An 11947-nucleotide genomic window follows, 5' to 3' on the forward strand; every position below is an offset into this window, starting at 1 on the left:
TTAAAAGAGGAGAACAATAGGGACTTCTTTTATCATGATTTAAATGAAAAGGAAAGAGTCGAAGTCTTGGGCTTTCAAATGTCTGATACAGAAAGATGGGTGGGGAGAGGCCAGCGTGGGAGGCCAGCCCACGAGAATGGCCTGAAAGTAGGTAGACCTGCTGGGGGCCGTTGCTGTTAACATAAGGCCAAAGCCAGCCTTGGAGCCAGGAATGGTTTGCACACTGTTAAAGAGTTGTAAAACAAAACAAAACAAAAAAGCAAAGAATATGCGACAGAGACTGTCCGTGGCCTGAAAAGCCCACAACACTCACCATCCGGTCCCTTGCAGACACCTGCCCGGCTTGGAGTCGGTGGTGGCCTGCAAGCGGGGAAGGTGGGAGAAGGCATGAGGAGGAGGAAAGTCATCCTTAAAATCCTTAGGGGGCAGAGCTGACGGAAATCCTGGCCAGAGGAGGTGGGGAATGTGAGAAGGAGTGATTTCAAGGATGAATCAAAGACTTCCGCCTCTTTAGAATATCATCATCCAACTCAGGAAATACAAGAGGGAGGATCAGGCAGAAAGATTCTTTGATTGGGACCAGGTGCTGGGAAGCATCCACAAGACATCGAGGTGGAGATGCTCAGGAGACCTTATACTGAACAATGCTGATGTCTCTGCTTCTCTGCGATCTATGATATAAATTCCTCAAGGGCAAAGATAACACAACTGCTTAGTATAGATCCTGGAACATAAGAGGCTATTAACCAAGCGTGTCGAGCTCACTAACCTGAATTAGGCGGTTGAATTTGGGAGGCTCAGTGTGAGATCTAGGTTAGAGGAAGAGGCTTCAGTCATTGGCTTTGGTGGTTCCTGAAGTATAGAAGTTGATGGCATATTTAATATACTCTTATCAGTGCAATATTAAGTTGCATCGTTATATGAATCTTTCTGGCTGCTCTTCCTCTGGCAGAATGTATCACTCTATTTTTGGAGAGGCAGGAGAGCATAGCAGTTAGAAGCCAGAGCTTTTACCCCCTGCAGCTTGGGTTTGAAAACCTGTCTCCTACTTTCTAGGTGTAGCTTTGGGTGAGTCACTCAACTTCCTTGTGTGTTAGCTACTCCTCTGTTAAATTGGAGATGACAATAATGCCCTTCACAGGGGTTGTTGTGAGACTTAATAATACATGAATGTATTAAAAAGGACTAGATCTGGGGGCGCCTGGGTGACCCAGTTGGTTAAGTGTCCAACTCTTAATTTCGGCTCAGGTCATGGTATCACGGTTTGTGGGATCGAACCCCACGTGGGCTTCCACACCAACGGTACAGAGCCTGCTTGCGATTCTTTCCCTCTCTGTCTGCCCTTCCCCTTCTCGCTTTCTCTTTCTCTCTCCCTCTCTCAAAATAAATAAAAATAAACATTTAAAAGGGGCGTCTGGGTGGCTCAGTTGGTTAAGTGTCCAACCAGCTTAGGTTGTGATCCTGTGGTTCACAGGTTTAAGCCCCGCGATGAGCTATCTGCTGTCAGCACAGAGCCTGCTTGATATCCTCTGTTCCCCTCTCTCTCTGCCCCTCCTCCACTTGTGTTGCCTCTCTCTCTCTCTCTCTCTCTCTTGAAAATAAACATTTTAAAAAAATGAACAGTAAAGAAAGGGGCTAGATCTGTCCTTAACACAGCACCCAGAGTTATCGTTTTAAAAAGTACGCCAAATCATGGCAACCCACTAAGGAAAACCCTCCAGTGGCTCAGAGTGAAGGTCAGAGTCCTCACCATGGCTTCCTTTGCCTTACTCCCCTGAGTTTATCTTCTCCCTCTGCTCTCCTTGCTCCTGCCACACCAGCATCTTGCTGCCTTCTCATCCTCACCAGGCACACTCCTGTCTTGGAGCCTCTTGCTCCCACTTTGCCTCTGCCTGGAGCACTCTTCTCTAGGATATCAGCACGTCTTGCTCCCCTCACCTCCTCTAAATCTGCATTCTGACGTCTCCACCTTTTTCTGAACAGCAAACACCCTCACTCCTGGACCTCTCTTTCTCCCTTCTTTCTTTGTATTTCCTAGACCGACTCTCACATGCTAATATGCCAAATGACATATTCTGCCTCCTCCCACAAAAACGTAAGCTCCGTGAAGGCTGCAGGACTGCTGTATCTGTGAGTGAACGAATGATGCCTCCCCCATAGTAAGTGCCAGGCCAGGTTAGCTGTGGTTCTTCCCAAAACATCCGGGGCTGTCTGACTCCACACACACACACACCCAGCAGATTGAGGGGACAGGGGTAAGAGCAGGCACAGATGTCTACTTCTCGACCCGCCTCCCTCCATAAACCCTGCACAAGAAAGCTTCATTCCGTCCGTCTCGGACAGCCATCTTGTTAAATGCATACATTTGGGGGAAATACGCAAAACAGGCGAATGCTTTATGAGAGTGAAAAACCCATTTATGGTCTTTTAGAACTAGTTTAACACCCCAAAGAAGAAAATTTGTGTATACACAGTAATGCTGTTCCTTTGATATTAAATTAGTATTAAAGTGGGATGGAAACTCCTCTTATATTGGGCTCCTATGGAGATGGACAAAGTAATTTTAGAGAAAAAGCAGCTGCTCTCAGCAGTAGGCTCAGAAATGTCAATTTTAATTAAAACATTTATTTTCAAATACATTTCACGGTTCATATGTAGTGATATGTGTCTACTTCATGCAAACGTTCAAACCGCTGGGCTGCGGAAATTGGAGAAAGGCATTTTGATAAAGAACATGAACAGTATGATCAAAACAAAGAAATGCAAAGAGAAGAAAAGCCACATTGTGCTTCGGTCCACACGTCATATTGCTCCTCATGGACATGCTCGCTGCTGGCCAAAGGCCTGTGGACCCCCTCAGAGAAATCTGGTGTCCGTGGGTCATCATGGGCACACGTGGGCCATGCCCCCACTCCCAGGTGAGATCCATTTTGTGTACGGATACCTATTTACTTCAAGAACAGAGGCTCTCTCCCCGTGTTACAAGATCTTAGCCAAAGAGAACTACCAGAACCTCCAACTCCCAAATCAAAATTCACCCCAATTCCATCTTTCCCCAAGCACTGTTTTGGGTTTGAGTTATGAAAGCCGCAGAAAGGTGTCCAAAATTTTACAATGACCTTCTGAGCTCCCGTCTCCTCTTGCTCTCTGCCCTGCCGAGAGCTCTATGCACCTGCCAAACTTCTGTTGACTTCCCAGGGAAACCGGCCATGGCTTCAGTGTGGCCAAAAACCATTGAAATAAAAACGCGGCAATTTAAATAAGCAGCAATTTAGGCGAAGGGTTTCTGAAAATTTTGCTCAAATTTCTCTAAAGACATCTATGAATATACTCTTATTTAGCATTAGAATATTAAGATAATCACTGTGTGTGCTATGCTAGAAAAATCATTGCCACTGGGTTGAAATCAAAGACGATAAGCAATATTTATTAGTGTGACAAGTGTCCTTTATCTTGTAATCTGGTGCATGCATTTCTGATTAAGGTGTATCCTAATATTTGAGAAAATTACAACATATAAATACAGTTGCATCGATTGCTGCTCTCAATATGCTTTTAACCTCTTCAAAGGAGCCATTAACATCACAGTCAGAAACACATAGTGAAGTCCAGAGAATGTATGCACGTACTTGCAGTTGGCCGGGTACTCCAGTGCCAAGCACGTTTACGAGTTATTGAATGCTCCAATGTGTAAGTTGTGAGAGTTTGACTTTGTATTTAATGATGTCAATAGCATACTTCCAATTTTTTTTTTAGTTTCTGAGCTAATTTTAAACTGTTTTTGAGTTTTGCATTTTGATTTTAAAAGTGTACTCAATTATAATCAATCCTCTCTTTTAAAAAAATATTTCCTTTGAGAGAGAGAGCACGCGCGTGCACATGAGAGGGGTCAGGGCAGAGAGGGGAGAGAGAGAATCCCAAGCCGGCTCCACACTGAGCACCAAGCCTGACTCGGGGCTCGATCTCATGACTGTGAGATCATGACCAGACCCAATATCAAGAGCCAGACGCTTACCCGGCTGAGCCACCCAGGTGCCCCTAGTCAATACTTTCTTGAACCCAAACATTTTGTTCCTTCCCAAGAACTATATATATAAAATTCTGATTAAGAGCTCTGATAAAGGAAAGGAGACCTCTGTTTTCTTTTCCTTTTTTGTAAATTTTTTTAATGTTTATTTATTTTTGAAGGGGAGAGGGGGGGTGGGGGAGGGGCAGAGAGAGAGAGGGAGACCCAGAATCCGAAAACAGGCTCCTGGCTCCGAGCTGTCAGCACAAAGCCCTACGCGAGGCTCGAACTCATGAACCGCTAGATGATGAACTGAGCCGAAGTCTGACAGTTAACTGACTGAGCCACCCAGATGCCCCGAGGCCCTCTATTTTCTTTTGATTGCTAGTGGAAGGGCTATTTGGTCACGGAGTTATTTGGTGACAGCAGACATATGTCCTGACATATCCTGGCTGAGTGAACAGAATGGGGCATCAATGTCACAGAAGAGTACATGGATAAGGCTTAAGAAAATCACCCGTGGGTTACTTAACACCAACAAAAGAAAATAGGACGCTTCTTAAGTGTTGACCACGTCAAAGAAGGTGCTGTTCTAAGAGGTTTTGCCTGGCAGTTCATCTAATCCTACCAACACACTGTGACAGACCATACTATTATGATTGTTCCCATTTTTCAGACGAGGCAAACTGTCACAGAAAGGTGAAGTCGCCCTACATCACATAACCAGTAAAAGACTTAAAAGTAGGCAGTTGGGCTCTATAGTCTGTGCTGTTTAAAAGCACACATTTAATTAAAAAAAAAAAAAAAGAGGATGCAGGACTTTCCTACCTTTCCTTTCCATAGATCAGTGGTTGTTCACAGCAGAGTAGTTAAAAGTAAAGGGCTTTCAAACCAACTACTAGGTGCAAGTCATAGCTGCTTTAACTCCAGCTGTGTGACCTTGACTGAGGTACTTAGGCTCTCTGAGCCTCAGGTTTCTGTTTAGGAAGATGGAGATGATAGGAGGATTAAATGAGTTGGTACACAGCAAGCACTCACGAAGGGTAGTTATTGTTATTATTAGTTGTATTACTATCTACTTACAAACAGAATGGGTCAGGAGCATCCTGGATTTACAAAGGCCAAGAAAACCTAACTCATTTTCATGGCATTTGTTTTTCAATAATGAAAAAATTGGAAGAAAGTTAAACAGTGTGTCTGCCCTCTTTTTAAAAGAGGAAACTAGATTTTTTTCAACTCTGATTTTGGTATAGATTTGGCATTCATTTTGATGTAACCTACTACTTAGTATTTAAAAAAATTTTTTTTAATGTTTATTCATTTTGGAGAGCCAGAGTGGGAGTGGGAGAGGGGCAGAGAGAGAGGGAGACACAGATCCAAAGCAGGCTCCAGACTCTGAGCTGTCAGCACAGGGCCTGACACAGGGCTCGAACTCATGAACCGTGAGATCATGACCTGAGCCGAAGTCGGATGCTCACCTGACTGAGCCACCCAGACTCCCCACCTACCACTTCCTAATAACTGTAGCCGTCAGATCGCTGTTGCTTTGTCTCTCCCCACCCCCATTTTCCTGTTAGTTCTCTTCCTAACATCTTCTGAAATCCAGTCAGGATGAGCTCGACAAAACCAGATGTCACAAGAAAAACAAGAAAGAATCAGATTAATGATTCTTCAGCTCAGAGGGAGTAGCGATTTTATTAAGGGAAAACTGCAGAAGTCATGGATATTGTCGGCAGCATTTGCCCTAGTAGAGCATCTAACACAAACCAGTGAGAAGCAAATGTGTGTGTGTCCCATGTTTATGCTGCTCATGTAAGCACAGAAGAGACACGATCTTCAGAACCAAAGGATGTGGGGAAAAATGAACAGCTTTTTTGTTGCAGTTAGGTGCCAGGTGGAATCCCTTATTACCAATATAGTAGATACGATCGTTCCATACAGCAATCATACATAGTCTTTACACCTCGTAGGAGGGGCGCTGTCTACTGTAAATAATTTTACCATGATGCAGCCATGGAGAAAGAGGCACCATTAGCGAGAGGGATTCAACCAGCCAGCCGCTGGCTTGTATTAAAAGAAGACCTGTAATGAATGATTGGGAAGAAGTTGAAAACTGTAGGCTTCTTTGCTTGCAACTTGTATTTTTTGTTAGGATCATTTTTGCTTTCTAAAGCATTTGATTGATTTAAAGTAGCTCTTCTCATTAAGTAATCTTTAAATTAACCTTCAACCATGTATCAGCAGCTGTACGATGAAAGCAAATGCATTATGTATTACTGTTTTGGATATAAGTTCTGAAAAAGCCAACTATCATTCTCAACATCAAAGAATGGCCCTTATCAAGGGCTTGGCTGAGAGGATAAAGCACTGGCTAGTTACCTTATGACCTTGGTTCCAATCCAAATTGTATCGCCAGTCATAGGAGTTCTATGATCTCAGCTCCACACAGGTAGATGGTAGTCCATATCACCAAAACGCAGGTTGGCAAAATTAGAATTTTCCTGCTTAGGAGAGACCTAAGGCTGAAAAAAGTCCAGAGACATGCAGGTGAAAAAGCATCCAGCTCATAAGCCATCCGAGAGATGGCAGGCTTCTCGACTGGGCGAGGTGGCTCAGAATAGCAGTCTGGGGATGCTCTCCAACCTGGCTTGCAGATAAAGAAATCTGTTTTCAGAGCCTGCAGTTCATCCAAGTCTATTTTTCAAGCCAACGTCTCCTCTCCAAACGTTCCCCTCCCCCATTTCTCTCCTTCCAGAAACAAAAAGCAGAAAGCCCACCAGAAGGATTTTTAGGATGCCATTTGTAGAACTAGTGTGATGGTTCTAATCTCTTGAAAGGATATTCCAATTGAGCTGGTCTGTTACAGACCTTGCTTTTTAATATTAAGATTAAAAATAATTAGTTATCGCATTCTCAACAAAGCCATTTAGATTACAGTTAAGTATGAGGACAGCTATGCCCGTAGTGTTGTATTCTCAGGAAGGAGACCAACTACATCAACTGTAGGAGAAAGTACACTAAGCAAGAATACTTTCCTGGCCCCATATGAGCAGTTTTAAAATTTTGAAACATTTTAAATCAAATTAATAAAAGGCAATGCAGTTAGTATTTGGCATTTGTATTTGATAACAGGTAGTATGTGTCCCAACTATGTAGTGTCTTCTTTTTAAACAATTTCTTTTTGCTTTTGTACATTTGATCACTGCCTTTATTTTTCATTCTATTTATTAGCGCACTAATTTAGTCATTCCTAGGTCCTTTCAAGAAATATTTTAGTAATTGTGAAGTGAAATAGCTAATATATATACTAATCCTATGTATTTGGTTTGGGAAGAAGGGAGCATTCCAACCTCTGGTTATACAGTATGGCCTTTATTTCCAAATATAGATAGATAAGAATCATCTCTCTTGAGCTCTAAGTCAGAGCATTCGGCCAGGCAAGCAAGGTGAACTTCTATGATGGTGCCATTAGAAGCATTTAAGAACTTGTTCTCTCTATATACAAATATTAAGTAACTTCAGCTATTTTGAAAGCAGAGGCACATTTCCTGAGTTGGGCAGGGTGCACTGCTATGGGTTTATGTTTCTACTAAAGGCAGACATCGCTCACCCATAAGATTGAAAGATGACTATACCACCCATGTGAAGCGAAGTCTCTTCTCCTTTTCTATGTATGGTGCAAAGTTGGAGAGCTTTGGAACTTCAGTCACCACAACTTGCTCAAATGACTCATATGGTGGACTTGAAGGAGACACAGGTTGGGGTGGGGTGGTTGTCAGCACACAGAAAGTTGCACGGGGATCCAGACATTCCAATGGTTGTGCCTGGGAAGCAGATCCCTTGATTTTCCAGGAGGTGGTTAGTCCTTGGTGCCTGCGCCATGAGGCTAAATGGGCTTCTCTCACACGCGCGGAGGGGAGAGCAGATGAAAGGATACAAATTCAACAGCCTTTTATTGTCAGCAAACAAAAAGGGGCACACATGTGCCAGTTTATAAATTACTGTTTTCATTAAAAAGGAGTTCAAAAATCAGGTTCCACTTATCATTGTTAAAACCTTAAATTTTTTTTAGCCGTGTGATTTCATTATATGAATTACAGAACAGTAATAGAGTAATATTACTCTTAAGCCAGCTCACTTAAATTTAAGACATTCAAGACCCAATAATGCATTAGGTTCTTTAGTTCAAGTTATGCAAATAATATACATTTTTTATTCGGCTTCCCACCAGGTTATACATGTATTATAAACACAACAAAGACCTCTTTCTTGTACAATATATTACTCAGAAGCTGGTGAAAAATAGAAGCCAAAATATTGTGAATTACATTCTCAAAATGGTTTGGCTTTGTACGACCGGCTGACATATTTTAAATGCTAAAGAGAAGCTGGGACTGGAAAGGAAAATGTTGACTCACTGTTACCTACTACTGTTGTCATTCATACCGATGTTCTTCAATGTCTAAATCAGATTATTATCTTTATTTTCTTTAGAGTGGAACTAGCAGACCCAGCTTTGCTACATTTGGAAAATCAGCAGGGGGAATGGTCATCTCTAAAAGACAAAAATAAAAGAAGGGACTGAAACTTAACATAAATTACCATGGCTGTCCCCAAACTCAGAACCGGAGAGAACCTTTTTATTCTTTTACACAAAGCTGATGATGGAAATCGATATGGATTATTTCACAAGCCTTGTTTCTTAAATATTTTGTATGGTTACATAATATAATTCACACACTTTTTAAAAAATATAGCCACTGACATATTAATTCCATTTGGGCTTTCAAAGAAAAAAAAAAAGCTAAAGTTTAGGAAATTAGAAATACTGGTGGGTTCTGTCGTATGACAAACACAGCATTTACATCATTTATAGACTTAGCCCCAAAATTTATACGCTAGGTGGTGAGATAGCTCTGTGTCCTTGCCAAGGTTTCCATGTTGCCATTTATGCCCAATGTAGTCAATTGGTAACTTGCTCAATTTGATAAAATGAATCAATAATATATATATATATATATATATATATATATATATATGTATGTGTGTATGTGTGTGTATATATATATATATATATATATATATATATGGATATATATGGATTTTTTGAGAAAGTGAACATGAGCATATTTGTGTGTGTCTCTGAAACATACAGATGAATCTCATCGTAATCTCATGCTTTAAAAATATCCCTTCACCCAGGGGGCTTTACTTGTTTATGCTGAGCAGACTGAAAACAAAAATAAGAAAAGTGGAAAATAAGAAATTCACAGTCCCTTGGCTTCATGACGTAACATGAGCTCTGTGGGAACGAGGGAGCATTCCTTTATACTTGTATGCAATCTGAGCTCAGTGGCTTTGAAAGCTCTGAAGTCCTCCACAAAACTCTTTCCTCCCTCCCCCCCCCCAAAAAAAAATAGCCCATCTCAACTAATTTATATAATCTCATCAGCATTTCTAACAGAAACTCTCACCTCGGATTCATTCCTTCCTGCGGTAGAGTGGGTAGAACCAGCCTCTGGAGTACTTAGCAAATCACTCTCAGCCGCTCCTTCAAGTCAACAAGTGTCAGTCAGCACACAGTTCTTTCTAGGCGGCAAGAAGGGCCGCACTGGACGGCAGGCCAGCGCGTGTTAGGATGGTGCATCATCATCTGTTTTGATGCTTGCCTGTCTGCCCCTGAGTCTGCGGATGGCTTCTCTCTTAACAAAATCTAGGCACGGAATCACATTTACTGTCACAACACATAGCGCTCTGCTGTGAAAGATCAAAAATGGCCCTCCATCACATCGCTATTAAGAATTTTAAAAAAGACTGTGAGGTCCGAATTATTTCTTAATTGCATTTCACACCTGGTTAAGATAGTGTCTACAGCTGCAAGGAGATGAAAGGAGCGATTGATCCTTGAAAAGAGAATAGGTAGGGTAGGCCTTGGAAGGCTTGAGAGCAAGGCACACTGGGACGAAGTGAAAAGCAGAATCCACTTTTGCTAGAATGAGTTTCTTGCCAGCGTTTGAAAAAGAGGAAGGTGGCTCTGGGGGCAGCCTTCATTCTCCAGTGCGGACTGCAAATCCCCCACCGAATGGTCTCACTGTAAACAGCAGATATTTCAGACGCAATTAGACTTCCATGTGCCCCGCAAACAGCTGGGAAGAGTTTCCAAAGTTTTCCCTCTTTAATCTGAGTGGAATACTAAGGAAATAAAATATCCTGACAACTTCTGGCGTGGTCTTGTGACTTTAAAAAAAAATCAGCCTGTGAAGTATCACTGCTCTGTTTTAGTCTAATGCTACTTCTATCTTTTATCCTTTTTAATTAGAAGGCAAATTCTCAGACCGCCAGGCCTAATCCCTACACAGTGGAACAAAGCCCAGCAAAGCCTTTGAACACTGTTCAGCCGGGCAGCACAAACCCTAGTAACTGTTGGCAGTAAGGGCAGGACTCTGACCCTCATCTCAGCCATTCTCCTGCAGCTCCTGATGCACCCTGCCCTTCAGAACCCTATCTGTTGTTCTTCTGTTTGGACTGAAAAGACAAAAGAGGAGACAATGTGGGAAGCCTAGAGGATTGGCTAGGTAGGACGCGGGGCGCTAGTGGAGGCTAGGGGCAAGTAAATGGAGTTTCACGGGAATGGACACAGTGGGGAGAATTGGATCACCAGATTAGGTCTTTAGGTTCAAGAAATTTCTTCATCCCTCACTAAATCTTTTCATGGACAATGCCACTTTTTAAACAATTGTTGCATTTCCAATTACTCCAGGAGTGTTCAAACAAATGCCCCCAAACCCTCCATGAAAAGTTTGCTCATATTTTAAACTCGCCAGATGAAAATCAATAAAACAAATACCCCCAAATCAGTGGCAGACACTGACATCTCCAAAGTATTTACACTTGTAATAATATTTGAGTCAAGAGCGTAATTTGAGCTCACTCAAGCAAAACCTGCAACTAGACAGAAACGTGAATTTTCAAAGCTAATGGGAACAATCATGAATCAAAAAGCCAAATTCCGAGTATGCAAATATGAAAAAGGATTGTTTGCATTTCCTACTCTGGCTGTGAATTATTTCAGCAGTGGAACGACAGATGCTGCAAACTTTTCCAAACTGTTCTTAGATGGAGCTACGTGTATGCGGGAATTATGTCTACAGCCGGGATGGTTGAGAGTTGTATCGGGATTTCTGAAAAGGATACGTGTTTTCTGTTTGTTGAGACATCTGGGAAAGACACCGCAAGGAAAAAAGGAGGGGAAAACCCCAGAAACCTTTCACTGGGAACATTTTTGGCAGTCCCGCAGACTCTTAAACAGAGCAGGTTTCACAAAACCACTGTCTTTTTTCCCCACTTCTAATGTCTGCAGAAATACCAATATATGTAGTACAGTAATAAACCCAATCATTATGGCTGTCTTTGTAACCAAATAGAAAATGTGTTACTGACCTGGCTTTGGGTGATGAAGAGGTTAATTTAAATCACAGGAAAGGATTCAGTCAGGGGTTTAGATGAATGATGTCCAATAAATGTGTGAGTTTTATCATGTAATCTCAAATCCAAAGTTAGAGTTGAGCAGCCTTTAAGGAAGTTCCCATTTTTAAAGCTCTTAGTAAGACAGAGGTACCAAATTTTATGTTGAAATAAAATGTGATTTTGGAATTTTTAAAATGTGAGTTTCGCCCTTATTTCTAGCATATTTATTTTGAGAACATATGTCTATCTTATTAAAGGACGCCAGGGGCGCCTGGGTGGCGCAGTCGGTTAAGCGTCCGACTTCAGCCAGGTCACGATCTCGCGGTCCGTGAGTTCGAGCCCCGCGTCAGGCTCTGGGCTGACGGCTCGGAGCCTGGAGCCTGTTTCCGATTCTGTGTCTCCCTCTCTCTCTGCCCCTCCCCCGTTCATGCTCTGTCTCTCTCTGTCCCAAAAATAAATAAAACGTTGAAAAAA

The 11947-nt window shown here is 42.2% G+C and overlaps 1 long non-coding RNA gene across 3 annotated transcripts; it reads right to left on the reverse strand.

The window, feature by feature from the left end:
- Positions 1-5349: 5349 nt before the first annotated feature.
- Positions 5350-11731, reverse strand: LOC132669899 (uncharacterized). Of its 3 annotated transcripts, none has more exons than XR_009606270.3 (3): positions 9481-11731; positions 8431-8561; positions 5350-7901 (listed from the first exon to the last, which is right to left on the reverse strand). It is a non-coding gene; the product is annotated as an uncharacterized LOC132669899 (long non-coding RNA). The 3 variants fall into 3 exon arrangements; XR_009606268.3 differs by having other exon boundaries at positions 5350-6088; positions 6386-8561; XR_009606269.3 differs by having other exon boundaries at positions 5351-6649; positions 7617-8561.
- Between the last annotated feature and the right edge of the window lie 216 nt (positions 11732-11947).

The sequence above is a fragment of the Panthera onca genome, chromosome B3 (genome assembly GCF_046562875.1).
Source record: "Panthera onca isolate mPanOnc1 chromosome B3, mPanOnc1 haplotype 2, whole genome shotgun sequence".
Classification (NCBI taxonomy): Eukaryota; Metazoa; Chordata; class Mammalia; order Carnivora; family Felidae; genus Panthera; species Panthera onca.